At 41.3% G+C, this 21,029-nt stretch overlaps 1 long non-coding RNA gene and 1 other non-coding gene across 2 annotated transcripts in view; both read left to right on the forward strand.

The window, feature by feature from the left end:
• The first annotated feature begins 343 nt into the window (after nucleotides 1-343).
• The window catches only part of LOC104969230 (uncharacterized), a 46,123-nt gene continuing 25,437 nt past the window's right edge, over nucleotides 344-21,029 (forward strand). The window contains exon 1 of the long non-coding RNA XR_003035678.2: nucleotides 344-8,907. This is a non-coding gene — a long non-coding RNA (uncharacterized lncRNA). The remainder of the gene's footprint in view (nucleotides 8,908-21,029) is intronic.
• Nucleotides 13,569-13,707, forward strand: LOC112447618 (small Cajal body-specific RNA 11). The gene has a single exon (XR_003035811.1). It is a non-coding gene; the product is annotated as a small Cajal body-specific RNA 11 (non-coding RNA).

Here is a 21,029-nt window from a genome sequence, read left to right on the forward strand (position 1 = left end):
ACCCAGGGCTGATCTCCTTCAGAATGGACTGGTTGGATCTCCTTGCAGTCCAAGGGACTCTCAAGAGTCTTCTCCAACACCACAGTTCAAAAGCATCAATTCTTCGGTGCTCAGCTTTCTTCACAGTCCAACTCTCACATCCATACGTGACCACTGGAAAAACCATAGCCTTGACTAGACAGACCTTTGTTGGCAAAGTAATGTCTCTGCTTTTCAATGTGCTATCTAGGTTGGTCATAGTATATATATGTATATATATGTATATGTGTATATAGTATATATATACACACACTAGTATATATACAAGAATATATATATATGTGTATATATATATTCTATACATATATATGTATGTATAGTGTATATATATATATACACTATATATACTGTTTCTCTGTATGGTTCTGGATTAGAATTGATCAAAAATGAACTTGAGTAATAATTGGGAGTTAGAAGTGATGCTCTCACAATCATTTTGGCAACTCGATACCTATCACAGTAGTGCCTCAGTGTAAGACACCACACTAGGGCAGCAGGTGTCCCATTTCAACATCTTGTTAGACTAAGCAGAAGGGAATTATTAAGGATCTTAGCTAGCTCAAAGAATTTCTAAGTGGGCCCCAGACTATATAATATGTTTTCCCCTGGTCTGCAGGTACTTTCTTCATTTTCTGAATCAGGAGTGGGTATCAGTGACTGGCAGAAGTGTCATAAGACTGAACCTTAGCTATAAAGTAGTCTAGAAAAGTACTTTCTAATTTTCTGGCCTCTTAAAACACGTCAGTGTTCTGCAGCCAGAGACCACCATGAACACAGAGTTGAACAAGTTGGGTTTATTACTTTTTGCAGCAAGGGAGAACACACCATGGTGACCATGGGGAATCCTCAGCAAGAGGATGTTAGGATTTGGGCTTTGGTGGAGTGATTTTATAGGATTTGGGCTTTGGTTGGTTGACTTGCTAGGGTTTGCTCTGAATTTGATGTCATCAGACAATGTGGGTGGGGGGAATTCTATGATTGATTATCTCAATAAATTTTACATATAGGGAGGGCAAACTTGGGTGAGGAAATAGGTGTAAATAATTGATAAGAATTAACAGTCACTTATTTTAGCAAAGAAAAGGTGTTTGGTATTTTGTGGATAGCACCCGCAACCTTGTTTTTGTCTATGCTTAGATGAAACTATGTTGTGTGCTTGTTTTATTTCATTTAATCGTGTTCCCAGAATGACCTTGTCTGAGTTGGTATTCTGAGAGATGGTTTCTGTTCAACAGGAGAATAACTGTGTCAAGTGCCTAGCCAGCTTCTGAATGCCAGGGACTGTTCTTTTCTTTTTCAAATACTGGCTGAAAGGAAATTTGAGCAGCTATTGACTAAGTGAATTTGTTGTATCTGCCTCAAGTATCATCATACTTAATGATAACACTGGAGTTTCCCACCAAAGTTGGGGACAAGTCAAGTGTGCCAACTATTCATGGTTATTTAATATTTCCAAAAAGTTTAGTCAAAAGCCATAAGACAAAATGAAATAAGAGAAAAATCTTTGGAAAGGAAGAGATGAATTATTACTTGCATGTAACTGCCTCCCTGGGAAACCAAGAAAATCAACTGAAAAATTATTAGAAGTAAGGAGAGTTCAGTAAGTCAGTTGATTGCAAAATCAGTGTAAGTCAACGCTTATGCTTTAAGTTAGCAATCAGAATATATAATTTTAAAAAGCCATTAAAATAGAGACTAAAATAGAAAATATCTAGGAATAAACTTGACATATGAAAGCTATGCAGGACCCATATAAACAAAACTATAAAGCTTTCCTGAGACACATGAAGACTTAGATGGCAGGGCATGCTACATTCTTGGATGGCATAACTCAGTAATTCAGCCATTTCAATTTAATAAAAATGTCAAAAGTATTCTTTTTTTATCTAGACAGTATAATCCTAAGGTCACCTGAGAAGCTTAATAAAAGGCTGAGAAATTTTTAGAAGATTGGGAGGTGGCTTACACTGAAAGATTTATTATCAGAGCAGCATGGTTCTTGTGTAAGAATAAAAATAGGCCCCCAAACAGACTTAAGTGTATACATTTGGTTTAGGATGAAGGTGGAATTGAAATGTTCTTACGCCTCTGCTTAAAATATAGAAAGCTGCTAATCACGTCTCTTCTGTCCTAATAATGAGAAATTGACATAAACTACAAGATCATTACTTTGCTTGAGCTCATAAGAAAGATGAGGTTGGGAGGCACAGCCACATTCAGAAGAGAGACAAGCCCCTCTGAAGAGAGATGGGCTTCACAACTGTCTCCACTCCCACAGAGCTTGGGGAGCAGAAACTTAGCCACTGTCCACGTGGGGAGATGAGATAAGCTAAATTGTAGTTTAAAATCCACATGTGGATGAGCTGTAAATCTGGGGTAGCTGAGGTAGCAGAGGAGTTCCATCTCAGCTAGACTGTCCTCCACAGACTTCCACCAGCTGCTCACCAGAAGTACTGGGGGAGGGCAGGAGACTGGCCCTCTTGAACCCACGTCTGAGGTCCAGACAGAGGGAGGCAGTTGGTGGATGTTGGGGACACAAAATGCCATTGGCTTCCCTGAATTTTCCTCCCTTAGGGATCAAAAGCTCTATGCTGCTGGGAGTAGGGCAGGAAACTCAAGTTGCCCACAGGGTTCAAAGTGATCAGTGGACAGGGGGCTCAAGACCCTGCCTTTTTCCCTGGACAGTAGACTACAGCCTCGTCTCTGCAGTGGCAGTCTGTTACTCATTCAGATGGACCAAAATGTGTTCCTTAATAACTGCGTGAAAAGCATTTGATAACATTGAACATCCATTTATGATAAAAACTCAGCAAACTAGAACTTTCTCAGTCTGATAATAGACATCTACAAAAACCCTATGGCTACCATCATACTTAATGGTGGAAGATAGAATCTATGAATTGTGGTGTGTCCCTACAATGGGATACTTTTCATCAATAAGATGGAGGAACTGCTGATACAAGCAACGACATGGACGAATCTCAAAAGCACTACAGTAAGTGAAAAAGCTGAACTCAAAAAAGGCTATACGTTGTATGTTTCATTGACATTCAGGAAAAGGCAAAAACCACATGAACAGAGAAAACAGATCAGGGTTGCCAGGGGCTGGCAGGTGGGGAATGGGAGATTGACTACAAATGGGCACAAGCAAACTTTTGGGAATCATGGAACTACTCCATCTATGTGTGTTGATTGTTGTGACTACACGTGGCGTTTGTCAAAATTCATGACATTATCATAAGAGGACAAATTATATCTCGAGAGATCTGACTTTAAAAAACTGGTTCAAGAAGAAAGTGTTATACTATAAACGGTGCTGAAATAATTAAATCGTTTGTGGGAAATTAATTCCTCATGTTATCTGATAAGATTAATTCCAAATGGATTATGAATAAGGATGAAAAAATGAAACCATTAAAAGCTTAGAAATATGCAGAAAAGATAGGTGATGAATACATAGGAGAGCAAAGTATAAAGTAAAACAAAGTGAAGACTGCCGCCTCAGGACAGTGATTATCAAGAGGTAAAAGGAGTGTTTTTGAGAGAGAACCCATTGTGGGAATCTGTCTTCTCTCCCTCCTTCCCTCCCTCCCACTCCCCCTCCTCCTCTCTTCCTCCCTCTCCGTCTCAGTGATGTGGATGGCAGTTACAGGAACATTTGTTTTATGATTATTCATCACACTGCACAGCCTTCTGTTTATATGAACCATACTTTGTAGTTTTAAAAAAAGGAGCACTTGGGGTCCAAATGTAGTTTCCCACGTTTTAACAGGATTCAGGCGCAGAGAGTCCAAGTCCATCGGTGAAGGTGGTTCCCCTCATTTTGTCATCACTTCTCCATTCCGGCTAGTGCTCCACCAGCCAGAGCAGCCGCCTGCTTCAGCACAGGTCAACAGACTCTGAACACGATAAACCAAACCCAATTAGAAGAATCTATGTTGCAGTTATGAGGCATATAATAAAAAACAAATGTGGGTAAAATCTGACTTGGAGTGGAGAAAGGTTTTTAAATATCAAAGTAAAGGCAGAAGACATAAGGAAAAGATTGATAGATTTTTATTACTTCCAAATTAAAAATGATGTACAAATTTTAAAACAGCAGAGCAAAACTGAAAGATAACATGCAATTAGGGAAAATATTTAAAAAATACATGACAGGGACTTCCCTGGTGGTCTGGTGGCTAAGGCTGTACACTCCCAAGTGCAAGGGGCCTTGGTTCAATCCCTAGTCAGGGAACTAGATCCCACATGCCACAGCTGAGAATTCACACACCACCACAAAAACTCAGTGCAGTCAATAAATAAAATTAAAAAATAAATATGGCAGATAAAGAGTTAGCATTCTTGAAATACAAAGAGCCCCTAAAATCAATGAGACCAATACTCCAATAGAAAAACAGTCAAGGAATATGAATAGGGGATTTTTAAGAGAAGAAGTAATACTTTAAAAATAATTCTCCCTAATAATCAAATAGTTGCATGTTGAAAGTGTGCGCTTGTCACGTATCTAATTGCCCAATATTAGAATGGAAACATCTAGAATTGGGACATGGTAGAGAAGAAAACACTGAAGCACTTGGTAGAAGTCCAGCAGCATTAAAAAGAGCCTCAAAAACTGTTTTCATTAACATATGTTAATGTTTTCATAATATATACACAAAGATATTCATAATAAAGATAACTGGAAATGACCTAAAACATTCCAATGACAGGAAACTGGCTAGGTTATGTTCCCTTTGTGTGCTTGGGCATTTTCTAGCTAAAATTGCACCATTGTGTGGCTAAAAAAAAGTTGTCTTCTATTCCAGGAGACCCACCCCACCCCAGGCCTACTGCTTGTGCAGGCAACGACTTGGACTGTGGAGATCAGGGCTCTGATACACAAATGATGGTATACTGTGGAGTCGTTAGAACACAGTTCTGAGTGACAGGGGTAAGGTTCACAGTATGCTATTAATGACATACAATGTGAAGTGTTGACTAGTTACTAGGTGTTACTTAAAATGTAAATTTTTCATTGTGTACAATGTAAGTAATTTTTTAAACTATAATAATATGCATAAATAGAAAACTAGGGGGAAAAACCCTAGAAGGATGTATACCAGTATTTTTAAGAGTATTATAGCTGTATGAAAAGATTATAGGTGGTTTTTATTTTTCCTTTTGTACTTTGTATATTTTTGATATTTTCATGGTGGAATGTTTATTATTAGGTAATCAGGGGGAAAAAACAGTAAAATAAAAAAAAAATCTCATTTAGGGTACTGAGCAGAAGCAAGTGAAAAATGCAGCTTACCCAGGAGAAATGTTTGCTTTTGGTTACTTTCATTACCTTGAGCTTCACATAAAAGCTTAAGCCTTATAAATAGAAAAGTCAGTAAGAGTGCGCCTGTTTAGATGACATTTAGTGACAGTGGTGAAAATGTGACCACATTAGAAAGTTGAAACGAGATGAGGTTATATGCCACAGGCCATCCTTGATGTGCAGGTTGTAACCCAAGCAAGATGCTTCTGACCCAGCCCTGCTCATGACAGATGTTCAGGGGCCAAAGGAAGCTTGGCATGGGTTAAGGGACAGATGGAGAAGGCAGTGGGAAGCCCTGGCTAAGTCAGAGAAGCATGAGAGGCCAGTGTACCCTCCACCCAGTGATTCAAGTGGGAGGTAAAGGCAAAACAGTCTTTAGCAGGCTAGTTACTTCTTTATATCCAAGTTCCCTGTTCTGTTAAGGTGCTAACTGCAAAGTGAGAGTGTTAAATGTGGCATTTCCCTTAATGGTTTGTTTTCCCTGAAGCCAGTGGTGTTATGTGTTGATGGAGAGGAGAAAGCCCATGACCAAGTGAAATATACACTTGTCTCTGCCCTCTCTCCCTTCTTCTCTAATATCTCCCTCCACTGCTTACAAGCCTCCAGTGACTCCTCACAGGCTTCAGGACAAAGTGTAAACTCTTTATCTTGGCATAAAAGACCTGCTTTTCATTCTAGCACTGTTGCTTAGCAGACATATTTCAACCTCACAAAGTGGCATTGGTTCTCTAAACGCATGCAGCATGTTATCTCATGTCTGGTGGCGTTTATCCTCTTGCTAATATTAACCCAATGCTTGCTACATGCCAGGCATTGTGCTAAATGTTTAATATTGTTTTCTGCCTTATAACAATTTTATCTCATGGACTTGAATATTGTCTCCCATTTTATAAATGAGAAGCCTGAGGTTCAAAGAAATTAAATAATTTTCTTAAGGGTTACATAGTAAGTAGCAGAGTCAGAATTTGAACCCAGGTTTTTGTTTTTTTTTTCCCCCAAACCACTTGAATGGGGATTTTCTGGCAGTCCAGTGATTAGGACTCAGCACTTTCACTGCTGGGGCCCAGGTTCAATCCCTAGTTGGGGAACTAAGATCTCGCTAGCCATTCATGACACAGCCAAATTAAAAACAAATAGCAACAACAAAACCCCCCACTTTACTGAGCTATGACTGACATATAAAAGCTGTAGATATTTAATGTATAAAACTTGAGGTGTTTGGAGATAAATACATATACGTAACTATGAAACTGTCATTACTGTCAGAACTATGTACTAAACTCATCTCCTCCTCCTCCTCAAACCCAGGTTTGACTCCAGAGCTTGAATTCTTTTATATTTGTGGTGAAATATATATAACACAAAGCTTAACCATTTTAACTATTGTAAGTATACATTTTTGTGGCATTAGGTACACTTACATTGTTGGGTGAGCATCACCACCATCCATCTCCAGAATTTTTTATCTTCTTCCTCTGAAACTCTGTATCCTCTAAACATTCATTCCCCGTTACTCCCTCCCAGCCCCTGGCAAGCAACCACCATTCTACTTTTTCTCTGAATCTGGCCACTCTAAGTACCTCATATAAGAATCATACTGTTTGTCCTTTTGTGGTTGACTTATTTAATTTAGCATAATGTCTTCAAGATTCATCCATACTATAGCATGTGTCAGAATTTCCTTTTCCAGGCTGAACAATATTCCATTGTATGACTATATCATGTTTTGCTTATTCACCTATCAGTGGACACTTGGGTTGCTTTACCTTTTGGTTATTGTGAATATTGCTGCAATGAATGCGAGTGTACAAATATCTGTTCAAGTCCCTGCTTTCACTGATCTTGAGTATTTATACAGAAGTGGAATTGCTAGGTCACATGGGAGTTCTAAGTTTTGTGATATGAACATGGTTGAAGATTATAAGCCAGTCATTTTGTAGAGTCTCCTTCAGTTTGGACTTGGACTCAGATTATATGTTTTGACTGGAAAGTCACAGTTGCTTTTTTTTTTGAATCATACTCCACAAGGTGGCAAGTGATGCCTATTTGGTTATTGGTGTTTTTAACTTTGATTCACTTTATTGTGCTGCTGACTGCTAGGTGAATCTACTGTAAAATTATTGTAAAGTCTCTTTGTAATTATTAAGTATCTTAGGAGGAGATACTTTGAGACTATGTAAGTAGCTCTTTCCTCACCAATCTCTCACTCACTGGAGTTTAACATCTTTGATATTTTTTGTTGAAAGGTTACTATGAAGGTTAGTAAGTGGTAATTTTCTAATAACCATCATCATTCCTTTTGCATTTATTATTTACGATAAAGAAGTTCCTCTTCTCATTTATTTCTGTTAGTATAGATTCATACTTTATTCACTGTATCCTAATCTGTTGCTATCAGTATTTCATGCCTAAAATGTCCCAAATCTGGCTAGTAGAAGCCATTGCAGGTTGCTTCCTGTGTCCTTTTGAATTTTCATCGTTTGATGACTTTCTTTATGACATGAAAAGATGTTTCCGGGCTCATCTTATTATTTCCCTGGGTTCAGTGATTTGAGGAGAGCATATTTATCTGTAGAAATAAACCCACTCCTTAATGTCAAAAATGCAAAAGCAGGGTGTTACCAAGTGACTTCACATACTTTGACCGCTGGCAAGCCCCGCAGGTTTGAGATTTCATTCCTGATTTGTTATCAGATTCGTGAGTCCAGTAGAAGACGAGTGTGTTTTATGGCCAGTTAAATATCAACTGTGAACTTGAGGGTCCCTGAGGGGAGCACAGAAAGGAGCAGTGATCTGTGCTGTAGGGTTGTTTGGTTTCCTCCAAAGGATACTTGGGGCCCTGCTGGCCTGGGAACTCGGTTTAGAGAAAAAGCTGTCTTTACATATTTCTTTCTAATGGTAATAGAAGTGAAAGCATTGTTGTGAAGAGACACTAGGTTTAGACTACACCATATGGCGGTGAGAGGCGTTCATCACTACACTGTCTTAACAGCTGAACTGAAAATAGCCCATGTTTTTGCAGTGATGGAGAATTAGCCCCTGACTGCCAGGAAACACCCATTGTAGCAGCTCTTCAGCCATGTAATTTAAAATAATTACTAATTAAGTGAGAATAAAATAGAGTCCATGATAACAATAATAATCACTGTAGCATTGGTCATTACCCAAGTTACTGTTTGTTGGAGCATTACCTAGGGGAAGATGGCTTGCCAAAGGCAGGAAGAACGGACGGGGAGCCGCTGGCTTCAGCATTACTGCTGAGGTAAGGAATCAGGACCTTTCTGGGGTGCTTGGCAGCCACTGACCTGATTTTATATTCCATCAATATTGTCGATCTCATGTTGTTTCAAGGAATTTGCTCACTAATACAGCAGGCAGCGTGCCATTGAAAACTAAGTGCGGGAACAGCTTTAAGGCTTGTCAATGGACTTATATCATTGCAGGAAACAACTCAAGCAATTACCTATGACAGGCATCTCTCTCATCAACATCTGGAGAAAAGCGAGGCTCTTTTGCAAGAGTGCCATTGGGAGCAAACGTCCAACACCAATGGTTATGAGCAGGTATGTGAGAGAGTGGAGGCGGGACTCCCAGTGTTTCAGGGCACCGTACAAAGGCTGTCCGGGTGTCTAAGAAAGTAAAGGGTGGAGGCTTTTTGGGTTAAAGGCAGGGTTTATGCTTACTGTTTTTTGGGTGATTTAAAAGAGCATGCATTCCTTTATTTATTCACTCATCGACAAATACGTATCTACTATGCACCAGGCATTGCAGTAAGTACTGGGATTATGGATCAAGGCAGACTTGGCTGCTAACCTCTGGCATCTGACTGTCTCCCCGGTAGTGAGAGATATACAAATAGAGACATGCAGAAAGTGTCAGGGGGCTAAGAAAAGAGCACTTGAGGGGAGAGCAGAGGCACTCTTTTTGCACTGTGACTCTGTGAAGAGCCCTCGAGGAAGTTCCGTTTATGCTGAGGCCTGAAATCTGAGGAGTGTTTGGCTTGCAAAGGATGAGGGGAGAATGTTCTGGGCAAAGGATGAAACCTAGTTAGTTTGAGGAACTACTGGAAGTACAGAGTGTGAGGAGAAGCATGGAAGTACAGAGTGAGGGAGAATGTGGCACAAGATTTTGGTGAGGTCAGCTGGCTTCAGAGAGAGGAGTGCATATGGGATTCTGAGTGCAAGGGGAAGCTTGAAGCTGAGGCGTGGCAGGACCCAGTTTAGGTCTAGCTGCTGGTGGGGAATTGCCCGGAGCAGGTGGGTCCTGAGCTAATACAGGGATACCAGGTAGGAGTGGGAAGATACCAGGACTGGTTCCCAGCTCTCTGGCTAGAGCAAGCTGGGTGAATGGACACACTATATGTTCAGGTGGGAAATATCAGAGAGGACAGCTATGTCTGGGAGTTGCAATACTCAGTTTTTTTTTTTTTTAAATCATGGCAAGATACACACACACACACACACGTTATGCTCAGTTACTTCAGTTGTGTCCCACTCTGTGCGCCCCTATGAACTATAGCTCGTCAGGTTCCTCTGTCCATGGGATTCTCCAGGCAAGAATACTAGGGTGTGTTGCCATGCCCTCCTCCAGGGGATCTTCCTGACCCAGGGATCGAACTCATGTCTCTAATGTCTCCCGCATTGGCAGGCATGTTCTTTACCACTAGCACCACCTTGTATGTACGTATGTGAAAGTGAAGTCGCTCAGTCATGTCCGACTCTTTGTGACCCCATGGACTGTAGCCTACCAGGCTTCTCAGTCCATGGAATTTTCCAGGCAGGAATACTGGAGTGGGTTGCCATTTCCTCCACTAGGGGATCTTCCTGACCCAGAGATCGAACCCGGATCTCCCACATTGCAGGCAGACACTTTCCCATCTGAGCCACCAGGGAAGCCCATGTATGTATGTACCTATGTATGTATGTATATGTACTCTCGAACCAGGAATTGAACCCTCATCTCCTATTTCCCCTGCATTGGCACATGGGTTCTTTGCTACTAACACCACCTGGGAAGCTTTTATATATATATATATATAGTACACTTCTGTGGCACTAAGTACATTCACATTGTGTGCCACTATCACCACTAAACATTTCCAGAACTTTCTCATCTTCCCCATCTGAATATACCCATTCAACACTAACTACCTATTCTCTCTTCTCCCTCAGCTCCTGGCAACCATTATCCTTCTACTTTCTGTCTATGAATTTGACTGCTTTTGGTACCTCATATGATCATATAGTATTCGTCCTTTGGTTACTGGCTTACTTCACTCAGCATAGTATCTTCCAGGTTCATCCATGCTGTCAGAACTTCCCTTTTAAAGCTGAATAATATTCCATTGTGTGTATATGCCATGTTTTATTTATTCATATGTTTATTGATGGACATTAGGGTTGCTTCCATTTTTCAGCTCTTGTTTATTGCTTGTTATTTAATACAAACATGGTTATACAGGTATCTGCTCAAGCCCCTGCTTTCACTTCTTTTGGATTTATACCCAGAAGTGGAATTGCTGAGTTGTATGGTAGTTCTCTTTTCAGTTGCCTGAGGAGTCACCAAACTGTTTTCCGTGGTGACTGAACCATTTCACATTTGCATGTGTTACAGTGCACAAGGATTCCAATTTCTCCACTTCCTTTCCAACACTTGTTATTTATTAATTTTTAAAAATAATAATTATAACTTAAATAACTTAAATTATAATCTTCACCCTAATGATTGTGAAGTGGTGTCGCAGTGTGGTAAAACATTCAGATTTTTAGATTTTACATTTGAGATGCCTGAGAGATACTCACATGGCATTGTCCAGTAGGTGGTTGGTTATGCCAAGCGAGATTTCAAAGAGAGGTCTTCTGGGCCACAGATCAGTTTAAATTCCACTTACCAAGGTGTGAAGGCTCTTGTAAATGCCTCACCATGGTGGATCTTGTGTATTTGTTCTAAGGCTTCCTACCCTACCAGCTTGTCTACTATTTAAGGATATGAGCTTTGGGGGTTTGGGCTTATTTCTGGTGAACAAACGACATTTTGTACCTGGTTCTCCCCTTTCTGATCAATATTACAGCTCCAATGGAAGTTAACCAAGAATTACTAAATATGATCTGCATATAAAAGTGGTAGAAAGATTCAGGATGAGGGAGTTTATTGTTTTGGTCTTAGGAGGGATATCTAGCTGAAGTCATATAGGTTTGATTGTCCTTTAGAGTGAATGGAAGGCGTTTTTGTTTGTTTCTCCCTTTTCTTGGTAACAGAAAATGCATCTTTAAAGTGTTTTTCAATTTCTTTCTCAGCTCCCTTTCATTCTCTGATTTCTTTTAATGGGATAACATAAACTAGTTTTCTGTCGTCTTTTATTCATCAAAGCTGTCGATTTATCCTGAACAGAATGAAGGCAAGGATGTTATTAAAATAAAACAGCTTCCAATTGAGCTGCTAATAAATGCTGAAATGCATCCATATTTTTCTTATTGATTATCTCCTGCCGACAAAAGCAGACACAAGTTTGTACCGCACGCTGCCCGTGGAAATGAAACATTTAATTAGATGAAAACCGAATGAGCTGAAAGATCTGCGGTGCTGGGCCATCAAACAATTGTTATTCATAATTGGCTGTTTAAAATGTCTCTACTATTTGAGCCTTTTTCACTTAAAAAATTCCCTACAGTGCATTAAGACGAACACAGTCATTAGTAAAGTTTCTCCTGTACATTTTACAAGCTCAAGGTTGTGGGCTAGAATGAGCCCTGTCGGGCCATAAATCAGGTATAAGAGAAATCTTGAAATTGAAAATTAGGAGGCGAGAGCAGGAGATGGCAGTGCCCTCTCCATTTCAGGCCCATCTCCAAATGCTGAAGTGAAGGTAGGAGAGGAGATTCTGGTAGAGGCCCATAAACTGTAAAGGTGAAGTTCTTTAGAACTTACTAACTCTGTAATCATGTGCATGTAAAGTTTAATGTCTGGTAAATGCACGGATATTTAGCAATGGGAGTTTATTGAAAAGTGGGTATGCACTTTGCCAGGAATGTTTCAAGCACTTACCAGGTGGCCTGCTTTTTAAGACAGTGGGGAAGAGAAAGATGGATGAGAATCATTGCCTGTGGCAGCCACGTGGCATTTAGCCTGTGGCTTTTCTTCCTGGAACCCCCAGCAAGTTATTAAGATTTAAAGGCTTTGGTTTCCTCATTTGCACCTCGTGGGTATTAATCATACCTATTATATCAATTTGTCATGAGGATTGAATGAGAGAAAGCCTTTAGCACAGTGGGTACACGGCACACACTAAATGAATGTCAGCTACTGGCAATAATATATCATCTTCCAAATCTAAAGGCCCTGAAGGGAAGACATCATTTCTTCTGTTATATTTCCCACAGTATCTTGCCTTGTACCTAACACCCGGCTCTCGATAACTTTCATCTGAATTAAAAGAAGTGTCAATCTCTCAGTCATCAGATTCTTACAAATACAGATGAGAGCTGACAGTGGTTCAGTGAATGTGTATTTACTGTTTTAAATCACTTAAAAAATATTTTGCTTTTCTGGTTACAGAAGAAGTAGCAGCTGCTCCTGGGCAGAGACAGTGAGGTTAAGAGGGCAGGTGCCAGAGCCAGATTGCCTGGGTGTGTGTTCCTCCCTGACCAGCCTGCACCCCTCTGCCCACAGAGTGATTGGACTGTGTGAGAATTCAATGAGTTAAGACACAAACCACATGCAGCAGGGCCTAGCACATAATATGTGCTCAATAAAGCGTAATTCATGCTGAATAAAATAAAAACCAAGAGATCACTCATTCTCAGGACCGTGTGATAACTGCTAATAAATGCTTATTCAAAGTGTGCTCTGGGATTAATGCAGTGTTTGGTATAGTCAGGCATCATGAGTAGCCCAGTTATTGAACCCTTGCTGCCACCAGGCACTGTACCCACTGCTTTGCACAAAATATCTCACTTAATTCACACAACAATCCTGTGGGGACAGGCAATGTTATTCCCTTTTTATGAGTTGAAAAAACAAGATCCATCAGGTTAGGTAACTTTCCAAGTTCATATAAATGGTAAGTGATGGAGCTCAAATGCAGCTCTCTTTGGTTCCAAAGTTAATGTTTATGCCATCCTACCTTGAGAAGCCTGATATCAAATCAAGACCAGGCAGCCAGTATGAAAGAGATGCGTGATCTAAGTGAAGTGGGAGAGTTGGAGGAGTATCAGAAAACCGGCAATTGTATGGGCCTATGTCTTTTCTCCTCCCTTGTGCTCAATTCTAACAGGGGAGGCTGACGGGACACACAGCAGTCTCCCTCTCAGTTTAGGAGAGCTGTCCTAAGAATAGGGCTGGCTCTTAAAGGCACGAAGGGCAGTTTTAAAAAAAGAAGCAGACAGTTATGATGTACTACATTCCATGCTATGACTAACTTCTGATTAGCCCTCAGACGCCTTCTTAACACAGTGATTTAGATTTGAGAGCAAAGCTGGCACAGGAAATGAAACCCAACTTGCACAGGGCTGCATATTAAGCAGGGACTCAAGCGGCCCAGGTGGCTTTTTCCAAGACTTCATTGTGCTCCTGCATGTTTGGGCCTGATTCTTTGTGTCATATCTCACCGAGTTTATGCTGCAGTGGAATCTCAGGCTAGATATTTTCTCTTTAGTACTTGGTCCCCTGTAGTCACCACTTCTCTAGAAAAACACCATGGTGTGTTCGTTCTTGTTTCTCAAGTGTAATTTGGAGTCAAGTGGAACAGATAAACAATGTCAATGAAAATATCTTGTGTAGACACTGATGGGACCTATCTGTCTTGAAATGAGGAGATAAGGGATGCATAAATGTTTAATTTTTCTTTGCATCTTAATGTAACCACTGAACACCCTTAGTCCCCGAGCAAATTAATCGTCACAAAATGAGAGTAAACGACACACGGTCTGTACTGAGCCGTTGTCTGTTGGATCAGCCGCCCCTCGGCACAATAGCACACAGGAGGCGGGTCTCTCCAGCAGAGCTGCTTGAACAGCTGTGCTGGATGCAGTGTATTAGAAGCTTCCTTGGAAAACTCAGAGCAATGGCAGTGATCTTGTGGCTTGAGGTTGATTCTTGGCATGTTTGTCAGGTGAAGTTCCCCTCTCCCCGTAGAGAAGGTCCAGGGAAAGTCCTAATATGAGATTGGCTTCCCCACACATTCCTTACTGTGTGAGTTTTACAAGTTACAGCCTCTCTGAGCTTTATTGACTTCATTCACAAAATATAGTTGTGGCTAGTAGTTTTGTATATGTTAGTGTTAATCACTCAGTCGTGTCCAACTGTTTGTAACCTCATGGCCTATAGCCTGCCAGGCTCCTCTGTCCATGGAATGGTCCAGGCAAGAATACTGGAGTGGGTAGCCATTCCCCACTCCATGGGATCTTCCCGATCCAGGGATTGAACCTGAGCCTCCTGCTTTGCAGGCAGATTCTTTACCATCTGAGCCACGCATACATAATTTAAAAAATTTCTAGTTGTGGTGAAATACACATAACATAAAATTTACCAAGCTAGCCATTTTAAAGTACACAGTTCAGAATGCTAATTATTATATTTCAGTATAATTATAATGCTACTGGTATTTTTATTTTATCTTATTGCAGTTTTTGTTGAATGAAAGATTTGTTACATTCTATACTGCTTTACAATTTTTGTGTTTCAAACACATGATTTCATCTAGTCCCATAATAACCCTTTTTTTCCCCCTATGCTTATATTGTCCCTCCTCCCTTCCCTCTCTCAACTGGTAACCACTAGTTTGTTTTCTATCTGTGAGTCTGCTTCTTGTTTGTTTTATTCACTAGTTTGTTGCATTTTTTAGAATCTAGATATAAGTGATACCATGTAAGGTCTGTCTCATTTATTTCACTTAGCATAGTGCCCTCTAAGTCCATCCATGTTGGTGCAAATGGCAAAATTTAAATCTTTTTATGGTTGAGTAATATTCCATTATATATATACACACACACACATCTTTAAAAAATTAATTTTCATGTCCTGGCTATTATAAACAGTGCTGCGATGAACATTGGGGTACACGTGTCTCTTTCCTTTCTGGTTTCCTCAGTGTGTATGCCCAGCAGTGGGATTGCTGGATCATAAGGCAGTTCTATTTCCAGTTTTTTAAGGAATCTCCACACTGTTCTCCATAGTGGCTGCAGGATGGGGAACACATGTATACCTGTGGCGGATTCATTTTGATGTTTGGCAAAACTAATACAATTATGTAAAGTTTAAAAATAAAATAAAATTAGAAAAAAAATAAAAATTAAAATTAAAAAAAATTAATTTTATTTTTGGTTGTGCTGTGTCTTGGTTGCTTTGTGTGGGCTTTCTTTAGTTGCAGCGAGTGGGGTTACTTTTCGTTGCAGTTCACAAGCTTCTCAGTGTGGTGGTTTCTCTCGTTGCAGAGCCCAGGCTCTCGGCGAGCAGGCGTCAGTAGCTGTGGCGCTCGCGCTTCGTTGCTCAAAGGCATGTGGACTCTTCTTGAACCAGGGATGAAACCCGTGTCCCCTGCACTGTCAGGCTGATTTCTATCCACTGAGCCACTCAGGGAAGTCCCCATACCACATCTTTATCCATTCATCTGTTGATGGACACTTAGGTTGCTCCCATACTTTGGCAGTTGTAAATAATACAGTGCTACCAATATTACCACCACTTGCCTAGAAGAATTGTTGTGAGGATCAAATGAGAAAAGAAGTGAAGATGCTTCCCCACTAAAAAGTGCTTTGCAGATATCAGTTGCTGTTGTTAGTGTGACCCCGTGCTCTCTCTGGGCTCGGTTTCCCCATCAGGGACTTGAACTGCAGATGCCTTTGGCTCAACATTCTGTGCAAACATTACTTCTACCCAGCAGAGCTTTCCATGTCCATAGGGAGTCAGCCTTAAACTAAAAGCTGAGTTTTCTCTAACAGAACATCAACATTATCACACACATGGAGGTTTTGTGGCTTTTCTTGTCACCCTGTGCTAGGAGCCATTGATTAAAAATCTGCTTGGCTTGCCATTGACCCTGATACACCTATGTCTGTATTTCTAGATCTGTATCTACATCTATATCTAGATCTGTTTTTCTGTATATGTCCATATCTGTCTTCTATTTATTCAGAAATATTTATCCCACACCTTCTAATTGCTTAGACACTGTCTGAGGCACCCCTGAGGGTAAAGCAGGAAGCAGAGAGACAAATTCCCTCCCTTCACTGAGCCTGCCTTTCAATGGGGGAGGCAGACGATCACCCAGTAGACATATAATAGATGCTGTAAAGTGTCAGGCCAGGAGTGGAGGGTGACAGGGGCTTCTCCGTTAGATGGAGTGGCCAGAGGAGGTCTCTCTAAAGAGGCGACATTGGAGCAGAGACCAGCCACTAGAAGGTGTGGGGAGCAGCGGATAGGCTTGGAGGGGAGAACTTCCCACGGAAACCCGGAGGCTTCTCCTTGGCCTGGACAGCTGTGACTGTGGCTGAGCCAGTGGTAGCACCCATGCAGAAGGACTCAGGGCTGCTTCTCTTTTCCTTGAGTTTCCATAGATGAGAGTATTTCCAGTGCTCGCAGCTCTGTGTCAGGGAATTCTGAAGCTTCTCTGAGCAGCTGGGAATCAGTGCTGGGAGAACTGAAAATCTTATTGGTCCCTTTGCTTAATTATAGCCTATAAATATGCCTCACCTTGAGCCCCACTCCTCAGAGGCCAAGAGGGCATACAGCCCCTGCTGGCCACTGAATTCCTGCAACCCCACTTTGAAACAATTTGGGGTTGCAAGAGCTGCTGATAAAGCTTGAAGATGTCAAATTCCTTCAAAACGGGGCTGTGAAATTTGGTAAAGTGGGGACAACCCTGTTAGTATGGATGAAAGGAAATAAAAATTTATTGAGGCTTTCTTATAATCTAGAAGCCACCTGAATTACCATATTCATTTACAATTTTGGGGGGCTTTCCTTATGGCTCAGCTGGTTAAGAATCAGCCTGCAATGCAGGAGACCTATGTTTGATCCCTGGGTTGGGAAGATCCCCTGGAGCAGGGAATAGCTACCCACTCCAGTATTCTGGCTTGGAGAATTTTATTTTGCATTTGTTCAGATACGGATTTAGCTGCTTTAACGGAGGACAAAATAACAGAGACTTCAATGAAGCTGAAGGAAGTTATTTTCCCAAGTGTGAGCAAGCAGGTAGATCTGGGACAGAGCAGCACTGTTCCTTCACATCAGCCCTGGCGCCTGGACTTCTCGTCCACAGGGTCAAAGGTGACTCACACCCCCTCTATGATTGTGTTTCAGCCAATAAGAAAGAGGAAAAAAGTGAGGACACATCCCCTGGTTTTAAGGGTGTGACCTCGGAATTGTGAACATTACTTTCTCTTATAGTTTGTTGGCCATAGTGTTGCCGGATTTAGGCAACAAAAATATAGGATAACCAGTTAAACTTGAATGTCAGATAGACAATCAGGTCTTTTTTTTTTTGTTCTAGTGGGCATCATTATACTAAAACAATTATTGGACTTTTAATTTGGGACATACTTATAGTAAAAAAAATTACTGGTTGTCACTCTGACTTGCAAATTTAACTGGGCATCCTGTATTTTACCTCACAACCCTAATTGGCTGGCACCTAGTGACATGGACACGCCTAGCTTCAAGGGGGTCTGGGAACAGCTCTTAGGTGGGTGGTAGTGTGCACTGCTTGGGGTTTTGATTACTTAAAGGAAGAAGGGGAGAATGGATATTGGGGATAACTAGCAGCTTTGCCAAAACTTATCTGGTCTCCTTCATTCATTCATTCTACTAATATTTATTAAGCACCTACTACATGACAAGTATTGGATAAACAATGCAGACAAGACTCCTGTTGTCATGGAGCTTTTATTTTAGTGGAAGAGACAGATCATAGCAATTGATACACATGTAGAATTTTAGGTAGTAATAAATGTTCTGGGAAAAAAAGGAGGCAAAGAAGTTTTTAGAGTTTGTTAGGAAAGCAGACATGAATTTGAGCAAACTCTGGGAGATAGTGAAGGACAGAGAGCCTGGCATGCTTCAGTCCACAGGGTCGCAGAGTTGGACACAATTTAGCCACTGAAGGACAATAAGGGAAGTTGTAATTGGTGGCAGGTGTGGTATGGGTCTGGGAAAGCTTCTCTGGAGAAAAGACATTTGAGTAGACACCTAAATGAAGTGAGGAAGAAAGTCTGTGAAATAGGAATAACATGCAAATCAGAGGGACCAGCTATTTTTCAGGAACTAGAAGGTGGCCCACGTGGCTGGCGTGGAGAGATCAAGGGGGAGAGTGTAAGGGAAGCGGGCAAGAGTGGGCTTTGAAGACCACAGCAAAGAGTTAAAGAATTTTAAAAAATTATTATTATTTTGGCTACAAGGTGAGGCATGTAGGATGTTAGTTCCCAAGCAGGGATTGAACCTGAGTCCCTTTCAGGGGAACTTGCAGCCCTAACCACTGGACCACCAGGGAATTCCCCCATGACTAAGAGCTTTTTAAATTCTAGGAATGATGAGATGCCATCAGAGGGTTTTGAACAAGACGTTAATACGACTTAATTTACATTTCAAAAAGACCACTGTGCCTACTGGGGAGACAGTGTAGCTATAGGAAGTAAAAGCAAAAGGAAAGAGATAAATTAGGTGTCTATTGCACTGTATTGTGGCTGGTTAGGGTCTTAGGAATTGGAGGAGTGAGAAGCTGGGATTCAGGATGTGGATTCAGGATGTATACGAAATACCTACCAATGTCACCCTCATCGTACAGATGACGGAACCGCAGGAAGTCAAACATGAGGATAGGTTGCCCCTCTGCTGGGAGGGGCTGGGGAGTGCAGTGTAATTGCTGCTTGGAGAGGTTGCAGGAATCATTCAGCCTTTGGTTTTGACGCTGCAGCAGGAGCCAGAGGGAGGAGAACTGGGATGAAGAGGACTTCTTTCTCCCTTTCCTCCTATTCCAGTTCTTCCCAAGCGTTGATTCTCTCTGGTACGCTGGATCTGAGGTAGTCTTATTTGTTACTGGCTTCATTAGAACAAAATCTTGTCTCCTCTTTCCTGAGGAAGAGTAAAGAATTTACTCTTGTAAGTTGGCAGCCATGACACCAAGAGCAATGCAAGCTGTAGAAAGAGGGACTGTTTTATTTTTTGTGTGGTCCTTGCTGCTCCAGGGTTGTAGAGGAAAGCAGCTTTGGACCAACCACACCTGCTCTGAATCTCATTTACTAGCTGAGCCTTGGTTTTTTCATGTGTGGAGTGGGACCATGCACAGCTGCCTCACATAATTGCTGAGAGCCTTGCAAGAGAAAATATGCCTAAAACCAGTACAACCAAAGTGATTTGTGATTTGGTGATCATTTTGGGTCCAGCTCGCCCTTAGCAATGTTCTTTTCTTTATGGTTCTACCAGCTCCCTTACTGACCCTAATCTTTTTGTCACTCCCCATCCCCTTCCCTTGCTGCTTCTCTCCTGTCATGATGTTTAGAGCCCTGCGTATGTAGCTGAGCTGAAGAGTGGAATGAAAGGCAGAGGGAAAATGCCGGGATGAGGGCGGGTCAGGAATGCGAAGTCCCTTTCATTAATCTGTTCTCTGGAACTGGAGTCTGAACTTTCATTTAAGTCAAGTGAAAGACATGTTCTCACTTAGTCCAGAGGCACACTGCTGATAAGAAACAAATTAGAAATGCAAGTTTTTCTCCCAAGTGCTGTAAAGATGTGTCTTGCTGGTCGAGCTGAGGTTTCCCTGTGGGTCAGTTAGACTGTCCCCGAAGCAAATATGCAGATGGAAATGATCCCTGCTTCTCATGAGGCTGTCAGAGCCTGATATCGAATTTTGAAAAGGGTATTTGAAGTCCTGTTTGTTTGAATCATGAAGAAACACACTGCAAGATGTCTGTCTGCTGGTGGGGAGGGGAGAGGGTCAGGGAGCAGACCTTTCTGCAGTAGATTTTAGAAGTGGATCAGCTGGCCAGAGTGATGGGTTACCTTGGATGGGAAGACTCAGAAAACTCTGGAGTCATAGTGGGAAGAACCCTTAGAAACTTACAGGAACTGGTCTTTTTACAGGTAAGGCTCTTGAAGCCCAGAGAGGGGCATTTCTTGCCCCAAATCACACATCTAGGGGATATTTCCAACCTAGAGATCGAACCCAGGTTTCCCACATTGCAGGCAGATTTTTTTTTTTTTTTTTTTTTACCATTTGAGCCACCAAGGAAGCTCAGAAAGTAAAGCATGAAAGAACTTTGGTGAGCTTTAGGGTCAGAGTTTGGTTCAAATCCTGGATCTATCACTATATTCCCTGGGTAAGTACTTAATTTTCTAAAGCTTCAATTTTCTTGCTTGTCAAATGGTGCTAGTCATAATTTCTACTTCACAGAGTATTTGAGGATTAACAGGAAAATCCATGTAAAGTAGCACTTAGTGCTAAGTAAATACTGCTGTTCTGTAGTGTTGGTGATATATTTTTGGGGTCTGAGGAACTGACAACAGGTAACTGTTAACATGAAAGGCCTCTGGGGTATGGTGGGTTGAATTGTGTTCCTCCAAAAGATACCTTCAAGTATTAACTCCCTGAAGATTATCTTCAGTAAATGTGAGCATATTTGGAAATAAGATCTTTGTAGATGTAATCAAGTTAAGAGGAGGGTCATACTGGATGATGGTGGGCCCTCATCCAATA

The sequence above is a fragment of the Bos taurus genome, chromosome 7, assembly GCF_002263795.3.
Source record: "Bos taurus isolate L1 Dominette 01449 registration number 42190680 breed Hereford chromosome 7, ARS-UCD2.0, whole genome shotgun sequence".
Lineage (NCBI taxonomy): Eukaryota > Metazoa > Chordata > Mammalia > Artiodactyla > Bovidae > Bos > Bos taurus.